The sequence below is a fragment of the Mesoplodon densirostris genome, chromosome 2, assembly GCF_025265405.1.
Source record: "Mesoplodon densirostris isolate mMesDen1 chromosome 2, mMesDen1 primary haplotype, whole genome shotgun sequence".
Taxonomy (NCBI): domain Eukaryota; kingdom Metazoa; phylum Chordata; class Mammalia; order Artiodactyla; family Ziphiidae; genus Mesoplodon; species Mesoplodon densirostris.
This window is the reverse complement of record NC_082662.1, coordinates 47,785,818-47,802,812: the sequence shown is the minus strand read 5'-3', so window position 1 is coordinate 47,802,812 and position 16,995 is coordinate 47,785,818. Positions and strand designations below refer to the sequence as shown.

Here is a 16,995-nt window from a genome sequence, read left to right as displayed (position 1 = left end):
ATACAATAGGGTTGGTAACATCTTGGTTGGAACTATGGAACCTCGCTTCTGAGGCTTAGAAAAAAGAAATAAGCTCCTTATATTTATTATAAAATATCTGCCTTTTCAAAGAAGTGTCATATATTACCTCACACTACTCTTTTAAGGTAGTATCCTTATTTACCATCTTACAGATGAGAAAGCTCAAATACAGAGTAGTCAAACCATTCTCAAAAGGTCATCAATAGAGCAGGGGACAAGGGATAAGGCCAGGCTGGCCCTCTGATGCCCCATCCCAGGCCCCCTAGGCCCCCAGCACCAGGGTGTATATCTGACCCTGGAGGTGGGGTCAGAGGGTTACCATTAAGAACTCAGCAAAACTGAGTCCCAGCTCTAACATGACTTCACTGGGTGACCTTGGGCCAGTCCCTTCCCTTCTTTGGGCCTCAGTTTCTCTCATCAAAACACGAGCAAGTTCAACTAGACCTGCAGTTTTCAAACATTTTTAGCAGGAGAAATTTTTCAGACACAATCTTGCAAGGCAACCAACAACGTAACAGATTTAGGAGCTGCTTTCTTGTTGAAGCAGCCTCCCCTCACCCTGCTGCTGAAACCCTTGAGGAAATTCTAGGGGACTTTTCAGATTCCTTCTAAGTCTGTGTGCTATGAAATATTAGTTCCATGAGGTAGTATGAGGATTTGGAGGAAAGGAGCGATCCAAAGCAACACACTGGATTAGCAAAGTTCCATGGATGTCTTTACTGCAGGAATTTTCAGGGCCTTTAAAAAGCACACGTTTCGTCCTTCTCCAAGCTGACGATTTAATATATAGTTGGGGAAACAGTGATCCAGACAAGTGTTTCTCAATCTTCTTTTAACCACAATCCACAGTCAGAAAGACGATTTATATCATGACCCAAGACACACACACACCCAATGTGTATTGAAATGAATACACCTTTCCTTTCAGTGACACAAAAAAGAGAGTTTCACCAAAACAGTATCTATCTTCATTGCACTCTGATACTGTCTAGTCTATTTTATTTCCTTTTTTAAATGTTTAAATTATGCGTGAGGGTGTACATGAAGGTGTCTGTGTGTGTGACAAGGTCATGATGCAAAATTTATTTCTCACTAAAAGCTACAGTCAAAAAAATGTTTGAAAACTGCTGCCTTGTCAACACCCATTTCTACGACCCCAGCCGTGCAGGCTGCAGGCTGCCTGTGGGTCTCTGAGACACAAATTAACTGATTCTTTTTAGGGCTTAAAACATGGGAGCCTCTGTGCCTCTCTGCACAGCTGAGTTGGGCCAGAGAATGTGGACAGGATGGAGTGAAGAAAGCTGGCACTGCCCATGTCTAGGAGGTACAGCTCAGGAACAAAGAGGGAGTTTGTCTCAAGGGATGCCAACCCCACCTCATTCACAGGCTCCAAATTCATTCAGCCTCCGCTGGCCCTCAGGCGTCCCCTCGCCCCGGGGGCCTGCCAGCCACTTCGACAAGGGGTTAGTGTCAGATCTGGGCAGCTCTCCCTGCCCGATGTGATGGGCATTCAGGTCGCCTGTGAGAATCGGAAACGGAGTAGCTCTTGTCAGCTGAAAACCAACATCCTGCCCCTGTCACCCCATGTGCTCCCTGCTCCCACCCCCACCCTCAGGGGGACCCAGGAAACAAGCATATCTTGAGACGTGCGTCCATCGTGGGAAAGGGCACTGACTCGTTGGCCTGGCCACTGTGTGCAGGTTCCTGGGGGTCGTCCCTCTCCGTTCTCCTTCCCTCACCGGTCTCCTTACTTCTTACTCTGGAAGGGCTGCCTTTCCAGAGTGGGCCACCCTAAGCCACACCACTGGGAGAGGAGAAAGGAAACGGAAGGAATTACCCCTTGTGCCAGGCAGCGACCTGGGTACCTTGCATCATAATCTTGTGGTATCTCCTTTTATACAGATGAGGAGAAAGAGGCTTAGGCAGGCTGCCACTCAAGTCTGCCTAGTTCCGAGGTTCCAGACCTACCAAGACACAGGGAAGAAGGAGGTAGCAGAACAGCAGATCAAACTGGAGTAAGTCCAGGGCAGCCTCAGACTTAGGCACAACAGCCGGCCAGCTGCTCACAGAATGAAGTCCGGAGGTATCTACACAAGGGCAGCCCAATACAGGCACAATGTGAGTCACGAGCTGAACACTAGGGATGGGGACAACGGTGTAAGAGCAGCCATTTTGCAACCACACAGGCTCAGAGTTGTGTTTTGGTTTTTTTTTTAATTAATAGATTATTTTCTAGAGCAGTTTTAAGTTTATAGCAAACCTGAGCAGCAAGTACAGAGTTTTCACATACCCCTGCCCCAACACACCCGAAGCCAACCCCACCTCTCACCCCATGACAACATCCCCGACCTGAGTAGTACATTTGCTACAAATGATGAACCTATGCTGACACATCATTATCACTCAAAGCCCACAGTTCACATCAGAGTTCGCTTTTCATGTTGTACATTCTGTGAGTCTTGACAACTGTATAATGATGTGTATCCACCATTATAGTACCATACAGAATAGTTTCACTGCCCTAAAAATCCTTCTGTGTGTCACCTATTCATCCCTCATTTACTCCCCCTTGAACCCGACAATCACCAATCTTTGTATTGTCTCCATAATTTTGTCTATGAATGAAGTTGAATTCATTTAAACTCTCCAAAAGCAAATATCCAGGCCCATATGTTTTCACTGTACAATTCTACTAAATGTTTAAATAAGAATTAGCACTAGTTCTACAAAATCTCTTCCAGAAAATAGAAGGGAATAGAATATCTCTCAGTCCACTTTATAAAGCTAATATCACCCTGATATCAAAACCTGATGAAAACAATATAAAAGAAAAAAAAACCTACAGACCAATATTCCTCATGAATATAGATGCAAAAATTCTTAAACTATTAGCAAAAAGAATTTGGTAACACATAAAAAGAATTATATACCATGACCAAGTAAGTTTATTCCAGGGATGCAAGGCTGGTTCAGTATTCAAAAATCTACTGTGTTACCAGGCTAATGATGAAAAATTACATGATCATATCAATTGTAAAAAAAATCTTATGGTGAACTTCAACACTTATTCATGATTTAAAAAAAAAAAAAACTCAGAAAACTAGAGAGGGAAACTTCTCAACTTGATAAAGAGCATCTACAAAAAACCTACAGCTAACATTATACTTAATGGTGAAAGACTGAATGCTTTCTGCCTAAGATAAGAATGAAGGCAAGGATTAACCCTCTTACCACTCTTATTCAACATCATGCTGGAAGTTTTAGCCAGAGAAATAAGGCAAGAAAAAAAAATAAAATGCATATAGATAGAAAAGGAAAACTGTTCCTACTCACAGATGACATAATTGTCTATGTGGAAAATGCCAAGAAACCTACAAAAACAAAATTTAACTCCTAGAACTAGTAAGTGAGTTTAGAAAGGTCATAAGATATAACATGAACATACAAAAATCAATTATGTTTCTATAACTAACAAATTAAAATACCATTTACAATCACTCAGAAAAAAATGAAATCCTTAGTTGTAAATGTAACAAAATGTGTATAAGACTTATAGGCTGAAAATTATAAAACGATGGTGAAAGAAATCAAAGAGATAAATGAGAGACATACAGCATTCATGGATTGAAAGACTCAATATAGTAAATATGTCAGTTCCAGATCCATCTGTAGATTAACGTCATTCTTCTCTAAATTCCAGCAAGACTTTTTACAGATATAGAGAAGCTTATTCTAAAACTTATATGGGAGACTTCCCTGGTGGTCCAGTGGGTAAGACTCCGCACGCCCAATGCAGGAGGCCCAGGTTCAATCCCTGGTCAGGGAACTAGGTCCCTCATGCATGCTGCAACTGAGAAGTCCACATGCCACAACTAAAAGATCTCACGTGCCGCAACTAAGACCCGGCGCAGCCGAAGTAATTAAATAAATAAATAAAAATATATTTTTTAAATTTATATGGAAAGGCAAAGGAACTAGAATAGCTAAGACAATTTTTGGAAAAGAATTATAATATGGGAGGAATCAGACTCCCTGCTTTTGGGACTTATTCTATAGTTACAGTAATCAAGTCTGTGTGCTACTGGCAGAGGGAAAGACACATAGATCAATGGGACACAATACAGAACCCAGAAACAGACCCACACAAATACACCCAAATGCAAAAGTCATCCAAGGGAGGAAAAAGAGGCTTTTCAACAAATGGTGCTGGAGTAATTGAACATCCAAAGAAGGGGGAAAAAATGAAACTTGACCCAAATCTCACACCTTATACAAAAAATTAACTCAAGATGGATAATAGACTTTAATGTAAAATGTAAAACTACAAAACTTGGGGGGGAAATGTAGGAGAAAATCTTCAAGATCTATAAAAGGAAAAATGTATAAAATGTACTTTGTCAACATTAAAAACTTTTGCTCCAGGAAAGACTCTATACAGAGGATGAAAAGACAAACTACAGACTCGGAGAAAATATTTGCAAACCACATATCTGACAAAGGGTAGAATATATAAACCTCGCTCAAAATTCAACAGTTAAAATAAAAAACAAACAACCTAATTAGAAAGTGGCAAAGAGATATGTAGAGACATTTCACTGAAGAGGATATACAGATGGTAAATAAGCATATGAAAAGATGTTTAACATTGTTAACTATTAGGGAGATGCAAATTAAAACCACAGTGAGATATCAATACAAATCTATCCAAATGGCTAAAATAAAAGGGTGACAACACCAAATGCTGGTAAGGATTCAGAGAAACTGGATCACTCACACGTTGTTGGTCAGATGTAAAATAGTACACAATTCTGGGAAACAGATTGACCATTTCTTTAAAAATTAAATATGCAACTACCATGCAAACCAGCAATAGCATTCCTGGGCATTTATTCCAGAAAAATGAAAACTTATGTTCATGTAAAAACCTGTATACAAATGTTTATAGCGGCGTTATTTGAGATAGTCAAACAACCCAGATGTCCTGCCATTTTTTTACAAATACCAACAACGCCACTGCAATGACCATTGTTGTGACATGTCTTCCTGTACGCACAGGAGAGCTTGGCAGACACTGCTGGATTCCTGCCCATAATTCAATCGCACCTTCTAAGGTTATTTCCATGAATGAGACAGACATGATCCCTGTTATTACAGAGCTCACAGTTTTGGAGGAGAGATAGACAAGTAAACAAGTTTATACAACTGATTGTTCGTAACCGGTTGTTATGAAGCCGTCAGTTCACTACCACCTCAACCCCAGAAGGTGCCAAACTCAGTACCTGACTTCACCACTTTGCACAGAGGAGCCTAGGACTCTTTTATATTTTTATGTAAAACTCATCACAAAAATTTCAAAGGACTAGGTGATAGCCCCAGGAACCCTAATTAAATGTCTGACTTAATTAGAAATCCAAATGCTGCTGAGGCTCTCTGATAATGGAACGAGGAACAGTTTGCCCCTGCCAACTTTAACAGTATAATAGCCAGTTATTTAACAGCAAAAGTGAGTTTACCTGGGAATAGTCAATGGAACTGCAATTCCAGATATGAGAACTACGGAAGGAGGACCACAGGCAAATCCAAAGAACAAAGAAAGGGAACTTGCTTTTATAGGGAAAGGGGGCAATTTGGAGGGGCTGTAATAACCAAAGAGTCCATTGGAGGAAGCTGGGAGTCCAAAGTACGAAGCTTTCTCATTGGTTGGGCTGCTACAGTCTCTGATTGGCTGGGCTGTACTCTCACAGAGCGTTTTCTTCTTCCTGGTGGATTGTAGAGTAGGCAACACCTTCTTATCAGAGATGTAGGCAGAAGTCTCTTCTTGTTTAGAGTAATTGACATGCATGGTGGGTGTGTGACAGTTCCCCTACAGGCCTGTCCTGACTCCAATTTTAGCTGAGGTTTCTTTAATTAATTCCACACCTGATTTAATCATTTTGTAAAAACACTAGCTTTTCACCCTCTTCTTGGACCCATGTAAAGTTATTAAGGGCCCATACACTAGAGTCAGATAATCCCAACTTCTCCACTTCTTCACAATAAGTGACCTTTACTTAACTTCCTTAAGCGTCAGTTTCCTCTCTGGCAAGAATAGACAATGAAAGTACCCACCTACTAAGTCAATTGTATAGATTTAAAAAAATAATGCGTATTAATGCACTTAGCACAATGCCTAGCACACTGCAATTTCTCTCTTGCATTCTATGATAACAGTGAAACATTTGGATTATTCCCTTAGGATGAGTCTAAGGAGTAGAAGTACAAATCAAAGAGTCTAAACATTTTTAAATCTCATGAAACATACCATAAAATTATTTTCTAAGAAGAGCTAATGTACATTCCTGTGAGTTGAGTAGAAAGCACCCATCTCTCCTTTCCTTGCTAGCTTTGTGTGCTCTCATTTTTAAATCTTTGTAATTTAAAATCTGCATATTCCTTTCCTTTGTGTTTCTTTGATTATCAGCAAGGTTGAGTGATTTTTTTAAATGTCTGCTAGCTATTTATATTTCCCCCTCTGTAGATTGTTGATTAATATCCTCTATCTATGTAATTATCAGGGTCTTCATTTTTATTGATTTGTAGGAGTTCTTTATATACTAAGGATATTCATTCTTTGCCAGCAGTGTGAAGTTTAATAAATGCATGCAGAAGGAATGAAGGTAGTTCTACTGCTTTGTCACTAGAATGTGAGTAATGTTTATGAGTTGATGTATGTGATCTTCAAGTCTTTTAATTCTGCATGGATGATAGTGCTACCGTTTCCTTTTTTTTTCTTTTCTAACTACCAATACGTCATCTTCCATCCTCCACAGACCTGGAGATACATCTTCTGTTTATCATTTCTAGGGTAGCTATAGTGGATCCCATTGGTGCCCCTTTTCCTACCCAGTGAATGTGAGTACTGCTGACAAAATTCTGCTGCCCTCTTCTGAACAGAAGTGCCCTGGACCAAACAAGAGCACCTCACCCAGGGAGGTTACACAACTCCCTCCTCCACCCCGCCTGTCCACGGACCTCAGACAGTAATTGATTGACATTTGGGTACAAAAGGCCCACTCTCTTACTCTTAGATGAGATGAACCCTGCAGCACAATTTGTGCTCTAGAGCTTCCCTGTAGGAGCTGACTGAAGCCAGGCTCTGGAGGAAACCACACTTCCCTAACTTTTCTCCTCTGCCCTATGCCATTTCTGTCACTCCCTTCTCCTGAGAGCATTCTCCCAGTAAATCCCTTGAACAAGAATCCCTCACTCAGGCTCTGCTTCTAGGGAACCCAACCTAAGGCAGCAGCCTTTCCAGGAATAAATATTTCTGTTTGTACCTCTGTTTCCCCAACGATTCTCAGTCACACTTCTTGGTGGCCACCCTGAGCATATAACTACTTGCTTTTCCTTGGTGGTTGAGTAAACCAAGTGGTGAATTATTTCAGTAGCTTGACCAAGGTCATCCAGAATGTTGGTTAATATTTACTGAGACCCCTGAGGCAAAGTGACCTGAATGTGAACTCCGGGCCATTGCTTCACATCCGGCCCTGATGAACTGAAATCTCACATCTCATTCACCTCCCCAGGGTTAGCTCCTTCTGAGCAGAAATGATGCACACTGACTCTGCGCCTCCAGTACTGAAGGTACAGAAAGGGTCTCACCCGGGGGCCCAAGAGGCTGGAATATGCTGGTTTGCACAATCATACAGTTAGAGCTGGAGAATATCATCATGGTTGTGTAATCATACAGATGGGGAAATTGAGGCCCAGAAAGGTGAACTTACTTATTCAAGGCCAGGCAGCACCATAGTACTGCCACTGCAAGCCATTCTGGCATGGGGTGGGGAAAAATGGGCCAAACCATAACTTCTTTGCCTTTGATTCCCCCATTATCTCCTAATCTAGCAACCCCCTTTCTGTTCCTTCCTGGCTACCCAAGTTCAGCCCATGGTTGTTTGGCCTGAAAGAGACTCCCCTCTACCTCCTCACCAACTCTGCAGCCCTGCTTCACCTGCCTCAATCCATCTTCTTGGTTCCTACACCCCACACCCCAAGTGCTGCTGGAGAAAATGGCACAGGCCGACTGGTTCACAGCTTCCCCCCTCAGCTGACCCAGACTTTGACAACCTTTTGCTAATTTGTAGTTGGCTCTCCCCCTCATTCCCATCATTGTCCACCCCCTAACACACACTCTGAAAAACTGCTTGAGAAAAGAGAGGTGCCAATGAATGCACCCCCCAGAGCTTTCTCTCCTGCTGCAAGAAAATTTACAAGGATGCACTCCAGCCCCATCAGCTCCGCTCCTGTTAGGGAACCATCGACAGAAACTGCCCATCTTGGCCACGCAGGATGATAGTCGCTGGCCTGAGTTGTCTCACAACAGGAGGTCCCGATAAAGAATCGGTGCTGCAACCGAAAACTAACTGGGAGAATTCAGGAGGGGCCAAAAGGAGGAGGGAAGACATGATATGTCCTGCCAACCTCCCCGAATCCTTCGTGCTAGAATCCATCTTGGCTAAGAGATGCACACACCATCAGGAAGGACCCTGAGTCAGACCAAATAGCGGCCAAGAAAGATGATTGGTCAGAGACAACCCGGAAACTAACCTCATTACCATAAAACCCGACACTGCATGCCACGTGGCAGAGCAGTCCTCCTGGGTTCCCTCACCCTCCTGCTCTCCACCCGGGTGCCCCTTCCCAATAAAGTCTTTTGCTTTGTCAGTACGTGTGTCTCCTCAGACAATTCATTTCTAAGTGTTAGACAAGAGCCCACTCTCGGGCCCTGGAAGGGGTCCCCCTTCCTGCAACACTCCCACCTCAGACTTGTTCTTCTGGTCACACTGACTTGCTGGTAGTTCCCTGTGCACACTAGGCTATTTCTTGCCTTACTGTCTTTGCCCATACAGGTCCCTTCTTCTGTAACATTATACCCCTCCTGCCTTCTCCCTTCCCTCTTGACTTGGTCCAGGAAGCCTTGTTTGACAGCCTAAGTCCCTCCACGGCCAAGCAAAGTGGGGTTCCTCCCTGCCTGAGCAGCCTGCTGTGTGGATCACCACCAATCCACTTACTACATTATAGGAAAATTTATTTCTGTATCCTTCTCCTCCAGGAAGCTGGAAGCTCCAGGCAGCCCAGGGCTGTGGTTTATCCCTGTTTGAAAGGTGTTCTAGCACCTGCACATGGGAAGCTCTCAGTACCTGGTCAAGCCCTGTGCCCTTCCTGTTCAGGTGGTTGCTAGGAACCCCCTGCCTTGTTTCTGTCACCCCCTGAGGTGGTGACAAAACTGTGGCAAATAATGGTAAAACCATTACCCCAACCATGTTGCACCGTTCACGTGGCCACCGTCACAGAAACTGAGCTCAGCCACCAGAAGGTGATTTCTAAAAAGCTCAAGCCCTTTGTATTTTTAAATACCGTGATGGGGACTCATGCAATAAGAATATGTCTTTACAAAGTTTGCTTTTTCTCTCATCCACGACCCTGATACTTACAGCTGCTTCCATGCCAATGTCTTCAGCACTCCCCCTCATCTTCCCTCTCACTTGCTTGTCCTTCTGACATCACAGGGGCCTAAAAGAACAAGACCAGCAAAGCCAGAGCCACTGCTGGGGGCAGAGAAAGAGAGGAAGGTGGCATTCTTTTTCTGGGCGTGGGGGCAGGGAACAAGTGGAGCACACTCATTCCGTTTCATGAGTGTATCCTAGTTTACCTATCTATTTGCCTCCTAGTTAGGGGGTTTCTGATGTCTTGCTCCTGTAACATATGTCTCAAAGAACACCTTGGGCCAGAGATGTTTGCCTCAGCACCTCCACTTACTAACTTTTTGACTTTTGACCTTCAACAAGTTCCTTATCCTCTATGTGCCTCAGTTTCCTCAACTGTAAAATGGTAATAATAATTCCTACTTCATAGGGTTGCTGTGAAGATCAAACGAGGCAAAAAATGAAAAATACTTAAAATGTTTTTTTTTAAATCACAGTTGTTGTGGTTGTTGATTTGTTATTATCAAGCTTTTATCTCCTGTCTTAATTTCTTATCTGAACACCAGACTGTTACCTTGATTTGGATATCCCACAGGCATCTCAAATACAGGATATTCAAGATTCTATTATCACCAGACACCACCTCCACCACTTCCTGTCCCACTTTATCACCTACTAACCACCTCCTTCTATATCCTTCCTCTCAGTAGATGCCCTTACCAAACTCCACGGTCCCAAGTAATACACCTAGGAGATGACCTACCATCCCAATTTCCTTGGGACTGAGGGGGTTCCCAGGACATAGGACTTCCAGTTTTTAAACTGGTAAACTTTGGGACTTCCCTGGTGGTCCAGTGGCTGACTCCATGCTCCCAACGCAGGGGGCCTGGGTTCAATCCCTGGTCAGGGAACTAGATCCCACATGCCACAGCTAAGAGTTCACATGCCACAACTAAGGATCCCACATGCCGCAGCGAAGATCCTGTACACAGCAACGAAGATCGTGTGCCTCAACTAAGACCTGATGCAGCCAAAATAATAAATAAATATTTTTTAAAAAAACAAAACAACCTGGTAAACTTCCACTCCCATATGATCCATCAATCACACTCCTGGGCATATATCCAGAGAAAACCATAATTTGAAAAGATACATGCACCCCAGTGTTCATTGTAGCACTATTTACAATAGCTAAGACGTGGAAGCAACCTAAATGTCCATTGACAGAAGAATGGATAAAAAGGATGTGGTTCATATATACAATGGAATATTACTCAGCCATAAAAAGGAACGAAATGACGTCATTTGCAGCAACATGGATGGACCTAGAGATTGTCATACTGAGTGAAGTAAGTCAGACAGAGAAAGACAAATATTATATGATATCACTTTTATATGGAATCTTAAAAAAATGGTACAGGGGCTTCCCTGGTGGCGCAGTGGTTGAGAGTCTGCCTGCCAGTGCAGGGCACACGGGTTCGAGCCCTGGTCTGGGGGGATCCCACATGCCGCGGAGCAACTGGGCCCGTGAGCCACAACTACTGAGCCTGAGCGTCTGGAGCCTGTGCTCCACAGCAAGAGAGGCCGTGACAGTGAGAGGCCCGCACACTGCGATGAAGAGTGGCCCCCGCTTGTCACAACTAGAGAAAGCCCTCGCACAGAAACGAAGACCTAGCACAGCCAAAAATAAAAAAAATTTAAAAAAAATGGTACAAATGAACTTATTTACAAAACAGAAATAGAGTAACAGATGTAGAAAACAAACATAATTACCAGGGGTGGGGAAAGGAGGGATAAATTGGGAGATTGGGATTGACATATACACACTACTATATATATTATATAATAGATAATAAGGATCTACTGTATAGCACAGGGAACTCTACTCAATACTCTGTAATGACCTGTATGGGAAAAGAATCTAAAAAAGAGTGGATATATGTATATATATAACTGATTCACTATACTGTACACCTGAAACTAGCACAACATTGTAAATCAACTATGCTCCAATTAAAAAAAAAAAAAAAAGGTAAAATTCCAAGCAAACCAGGACAAGTTGGTTACCCTAATTCTTTTTTTTTTTTTTTTTTTTTTTTTTTTTTTTGCTGTACGCGGGCCTCTCACTGTCGTGGCCTCTGCCGTTGTGGAGCACAGGCTCCGGACGCACAGGCTCAGCAGCCATGGCTCACGGGCCCAGCCATTCTGCAGCATGTGGGATCTTCCCGGGCCGGGGCACGAACCCGTGTCCCCTGCATCGGCAGGTGGACTCTCAACCACTGCGCCACCAGGGAAGCCCCCTGGTTACCCTAATTCTTGATCCTCACCCCCACTTCCCACATCCATTGGTCACTTACTTCTGTAAGCTCAACCTCCTGAGTCCATCCCTCCATTCCACTACCATCAACCATGCCTTATCCCAGAGCTTCTTGTCTTCTGCCTGTGGTTTCCTTGAATCCACTTTTGCCTCCTTCCTGTCATTTCACCTAGGGTGACTAGAGTGGCCTTCCTGAAAGACATAAGTCTAATGGCATAAATCTCCTAGTAAGATTCTTCAATGGCTCCATGGCTCCTGTATGATCAGGCCACCCAAGATGGCTGTTCTCTTGCTCTCTATACCTCCCCCTGTAGGAAGTACCCTTCCTGCCTCACCTACACCCTACTCCATGATTGACCTTCTCTCTTCATCATAGAGCCTAATCAGTAAATGCTTACATACTTGCCCCCAGCCCCAGCTAGTGATTATTCTAATCTTTAGATCTATGATAGCTCATCAAAGGGGTAGTGAGGGATGTGCATGTCCCTCTGCTGGATTCCCTGCTAACCAATGAGATGTCAATCCCCCCTATAACTTGTAACCTCCCTCTCCCCTTGCTGCCCTGTCCTGCCTGCCATCTGGTGGGGTGTCACACCAGGACTCTTTTGCTTCAGAGGTGTAAGATCCTCCATCTATTAAATAATTGGTGTCTCTGTCGCTGACTCCAGCTCTTTCTTCAGCTTGAGGCTGGGCAAGTCCAGGGCTTGCAGGCCTGTGAGGTGCAGCCCAAGAGCTCCCCTTACCCTTACTGTTAGTCCCAACTCTTTACCACCATTGGGGTTCTGATATGTCAAAACTCCACTGATAGGGCTTCCCCGGTGGCGTAGTGGTTGAGAGTCTACCTGCCGATACAGGGGACATGGGTTTGTGCCCCGGTCCAGGAAGATTCCACATGCCACGGAGCGGCTGGGCCCGTGAGCCATGGCCGCTGAGCCTGCGCGTCCGGAGCCTGTGCTCCACAACGAGAGAGGCCACAACAGTGAGAGGCCCGCGTACCGCAAAAAAAAACAAAAAAAAAAACCTCCACTGATAGACCACTATTTATAAGTATTTTCCTATTTTTATAATTCTATATTATTAATAAGCACTCCTTTTGCATAAAATGATAGTCACAAATGCTCTATTGACCTAATACTCATAACCGTAATGTAAATGAGAACACATTTTGACCAGAATTCCTCTTAAGATGGGTAAACTATCTTTGTTGGCAAAATACAGTGGTAAGTGCTTGGGCTGGGGTTGGTTTGTCTCTCCCATGTGATACAGGGGAGGAATTTATGTGCAGGACAGAAGGAGGAGAGGGAAAGAGACCAGAAAAATGGAGGAAAGGAAAGTGGGAGGAGGCAGAGGCTGTGTCTGGGATGTGCCCCGGACCTGGAATACTTGCTCCTGTCCATAGTCAGTAGCATTTTACTAAGTTCATGAAAGAATCAGTGTCTGTGCATTGTTTGTGGAACTTGGTCGGAGGGCTAGGCTTTGCATCTGCTTTGACTTAGAGCAGCACAAAGCAGCAAGTGGAGGAAGCGATCAGAACCAGAGAGAAACCATGCAGAAGTCTTGTGATGTCACAGGCCGTGGATTTTGGCTTCAGGTCAAGGTTACACAGACTTCCCAGGGATGGGGAGCCCCAGCTGGTACCCAGGTTGCACAACCCCCTTCATCTTCACCTCTGCAAGTCCTGATTTGGGTTCAGGTGTCGCAATCCAACATTGTCACAGAGAGCAGAGGAGAACAACAATCTGTCTTCAGGACGTGTCAGGCCTCGACAAAACATGACCATCTCCCTCTGACTCTGGGAAAGCCTGAGGAGGCTGTGGCTTTCCATCTCCGTGCTCTGCTCAGGCCTCCCATTCCCCTCATCCTTATCAAATGCATCCATCTTGTATAGTCATCCTCAGATTTTATCACCAAGGATCCCTGACACTTCTCTCCCTCTCCCCTCTCACCCATATTTTGAAAGATTTTATTGACCAAACTGCATTTACTCACATTTCACCCATTTTCCCATATTTTGGCAATCAAATGCTGTATAATGGTCAATGGAGATCTCTGATTTGCTTGAGATAATAAAATTAGTGCTGAATTGATATAACTCCAGATTAGAGCAAAGAAGCTTTATAGTTTAATAACAGCTAATGTTTACAAATAACTTACCATGTGCTGGGGCAGTAACCCATTGAGGTAGGCATTATTATTAACCCAGTTTTACAGACAAGGAAACAGAAGAGATTAGTTTGTCCAGCATCACTTAGCAAGTAGGTAACAAGACTGGGGTTCAAATTCAGGTGAGCTGATAACAGAGCCAAACTTAACTATCCTTAACTATTGCCAACGTGATTAAATGTGCTTTTAAAATACATAATTTTAGGGCTTCCCTGGTGGCACAGTGGTTGAGAGTCCTCCTACCGATACAGGGGACACGGATTCGTGCCCCAGTCCAGGAAGATCCCACATGCCGCTGAGCGGCTGGGCCCGTGAGCCATGGCCGCTGAGCCTGCGCCTCTGGAGCCTGTGCTCCACAATGGGAGAGGCCACAACAGTGAGAGGCCCGCGTACCGCAAAAAAAAACAAAAAAAAACATAATTTCCATCATGTTCTGCGAAATACAACACAGATTTGGAGCGCCTCTATCACTATCCCTAGGAGTCCTAAAATTCCAGGTGAGGAAACACTATAATAAACAAACCCCTCTCAAGATAGTCATCACTTTTTGTTTCAGTGTTTTCAAGAAGCTAGTTTTACAACTTAAAACTAGATAGCTTTTAAAAACCTATCTCCTTTTTTTAAACTTGTTCAATATGCTTTCTTTTTTTTAAATTTATTTTATTTATTTTTGGCTGTGTTGGGTCTTCGTTTCTGTGCGAAGGCTTTCTCTAGTTGTGGCGAGCGGGGGCCACTCTTCATCACAGTGCACAGGCCTCTCACTGTTGCGGCCTCTTTTGTTGCAGAGCACAGGCTCCAGACGTGCAGGCTCAGTAGTTGTGGCTCACGGGCCTAGTTGCTCCGCCGCATGTGGGATCGTCCCAGACCAGGGCTCGAACCCGTGTCCCCTGCACTGGCAGGCAGATTCTCAACCACTGCGCCACCAGGGAAGCCCTCCTTCTTTTTTTTTAATTGAATACTATAAACTACTCTACCCCAAAATACAACAGAGGCTTCATACGCTAATCATTTGCATAACTCTGAATACTCCTCTTCCCTACTGGAATACAGATACCAATTTTCTCTAGCTTTGAGAAGTGTGTGTATACTCTTTGTATACTATTTATATACTTTGTATATACTCTTTGTATACTCCGTGTATACTATTTTGCATTCTGTCCTTTTTACTAAATATAGTTTCAGATGTTCTCCGTTGACATGACTCATGTATTGGTCTTCTGAAGTTTTTTCTGTTATGTTAATGTGTGGCAGCTGGCCACTTTACTGTCCAATCTGGGGCCATAGGGCTATGTGATGAGTATGAGCTATAAAAATTTGGGGGCTTTTGTTTTGTTTTAACAGCTGACCTTTTCTTTTTAAAATTTTTTACTTAGGACATTTTCTCAGAAGTGGGACTGCCAGTCCCAAGAGTAGCAAGGCTTATTGGGGAAAACATGGCCATTGGAGTTAGGCCTCTATTTGAATCCTTTCCTTGTCACTTACTCTCAGGTGGCTTCAGACATGTTGCTTAATCTCTTCCTAAGCGTCATAGATAGAATGGTAATAATACTATCCCCACAGGGTAGTCACAAGGATTAACAATAAAATAAAAGACATCAAACATATAATATACCCTAATTAAATGGAGGCAGCTGTTGTATTACTAATTTAAGGCTTTTTTTTTTGCAAGTTACAAGCTTACTTTCCAGCTTGCACAATAAATAGCTTAATTATTAATTAAGACAATAATTGAGATTGATCACGATTAAATATGTTTTCTCTTTAAGGTTTTTTCTGTTTGTTTTGTTTTGTTTTTTAAGGCTGCGCCGTGCGGCATGTGGGATCTTAGTTCCCCAACCAGAGATGGAACCCATGCCCCCTGTATTGGGAGTGCAGAGTCATAACCACCAGATGGCCAGGGAATCCCCTAAGGTATTTTCTTTGCTACTGGGCATCCCAGAGACAGCACATCTTAATTCAAATGTCAACAGTGGAATTTATCAGCTAATAATGAACTATGGAGGGGAGGCTAGTAATAATATCACCTGTGGCTTCCCTTCACATCCATGCCATGTTAATAGCTACCATTTATTGGTCACTATCTATATGCCAGGCATAGCACAAAAAGCTGTATTGTGTTTTCTGACTTAATCTTCACAGCCCTATGGGTTATGAATCACAATGACCATTTTTAAAGATGAGAAAACTGAGTCACAATGAGGTTATATAAACTGTATGAGGCAGTACAGATAGAAGAGGCTGCATTTGGTTTCAAACCCAGGCCTACGTGACTCCTACATGACTCCATGTTCTCTCTTTCACATCAGGCTGCTTCCCAGTGAACTGGATAAGTAACTATAAAGTAAACATTAATGTGTCAACATGCAGGGAATATTCTGGATCATGCTTGGATCTCTCTGGAGTCCACTGTTTTGATGATCATTCTTTGCTAGACCCCTACACTGGAAATCATAATGTAATTTCATATTATCATCCTCAAGGCAAAAATTTCAACTCCCCTATCTTCAGCTTTAAGCCCACCTCTGCTATTACTCGCCTTGGGCAAGTTTCTTAACTTCCTTCACCCTCAACTTTCTAATCTATAAAGTGGGAATAATAATAGAGCCCCACTTAAAGGGCTATAATTTTAAAAATTAAATGAGCTAATATGTGGACAAATCCCTAGTACAGTACCTGGGGCCTAGTAAGTATTTAATAAATGTTACCTATTATTATAAAAATAATAGATTATTATTAAATGAGGAAGTAACCTATTTCCAGCTTAGATGTCCTTGCTGTGATCTCTTTCCTCCCCTGAATGCTTCCCCCCTTGTATCACCCTTAGTACAAAAGCTATTTGGAGACTATTTCTGCCCAAGGATAGGAATCTGGGAAGACAGCAAAATGAAACCAATCAGGCTCTAAAAATTCCTCTTTGCCAAGATGGCTCTGAGCCAGGCCTGCTGGCAGTCAGAATGTATGAACCAAGGGGAGATGAAGGGTACAGTTGCCTTCAGAGAATGCCACTGCCAGGATCAATCTCTGGCCTGG

The 16,995-nt window shown here is 43.3% G+C and overlaps 1 pseudogene; it reads right to left on the bottom strand.

Moving 5' to 3' along the window:
- Window positions 1–1,397: 1,397 nt before the first annotated feature.
- The window catches only part of LOC132502975 (small ribosomal subunit protein uS8-like), a 29,437-nt pseudogene continuing 13,839 nt past the window's right edge, over window positions 1,398–16,995 (bottom strand).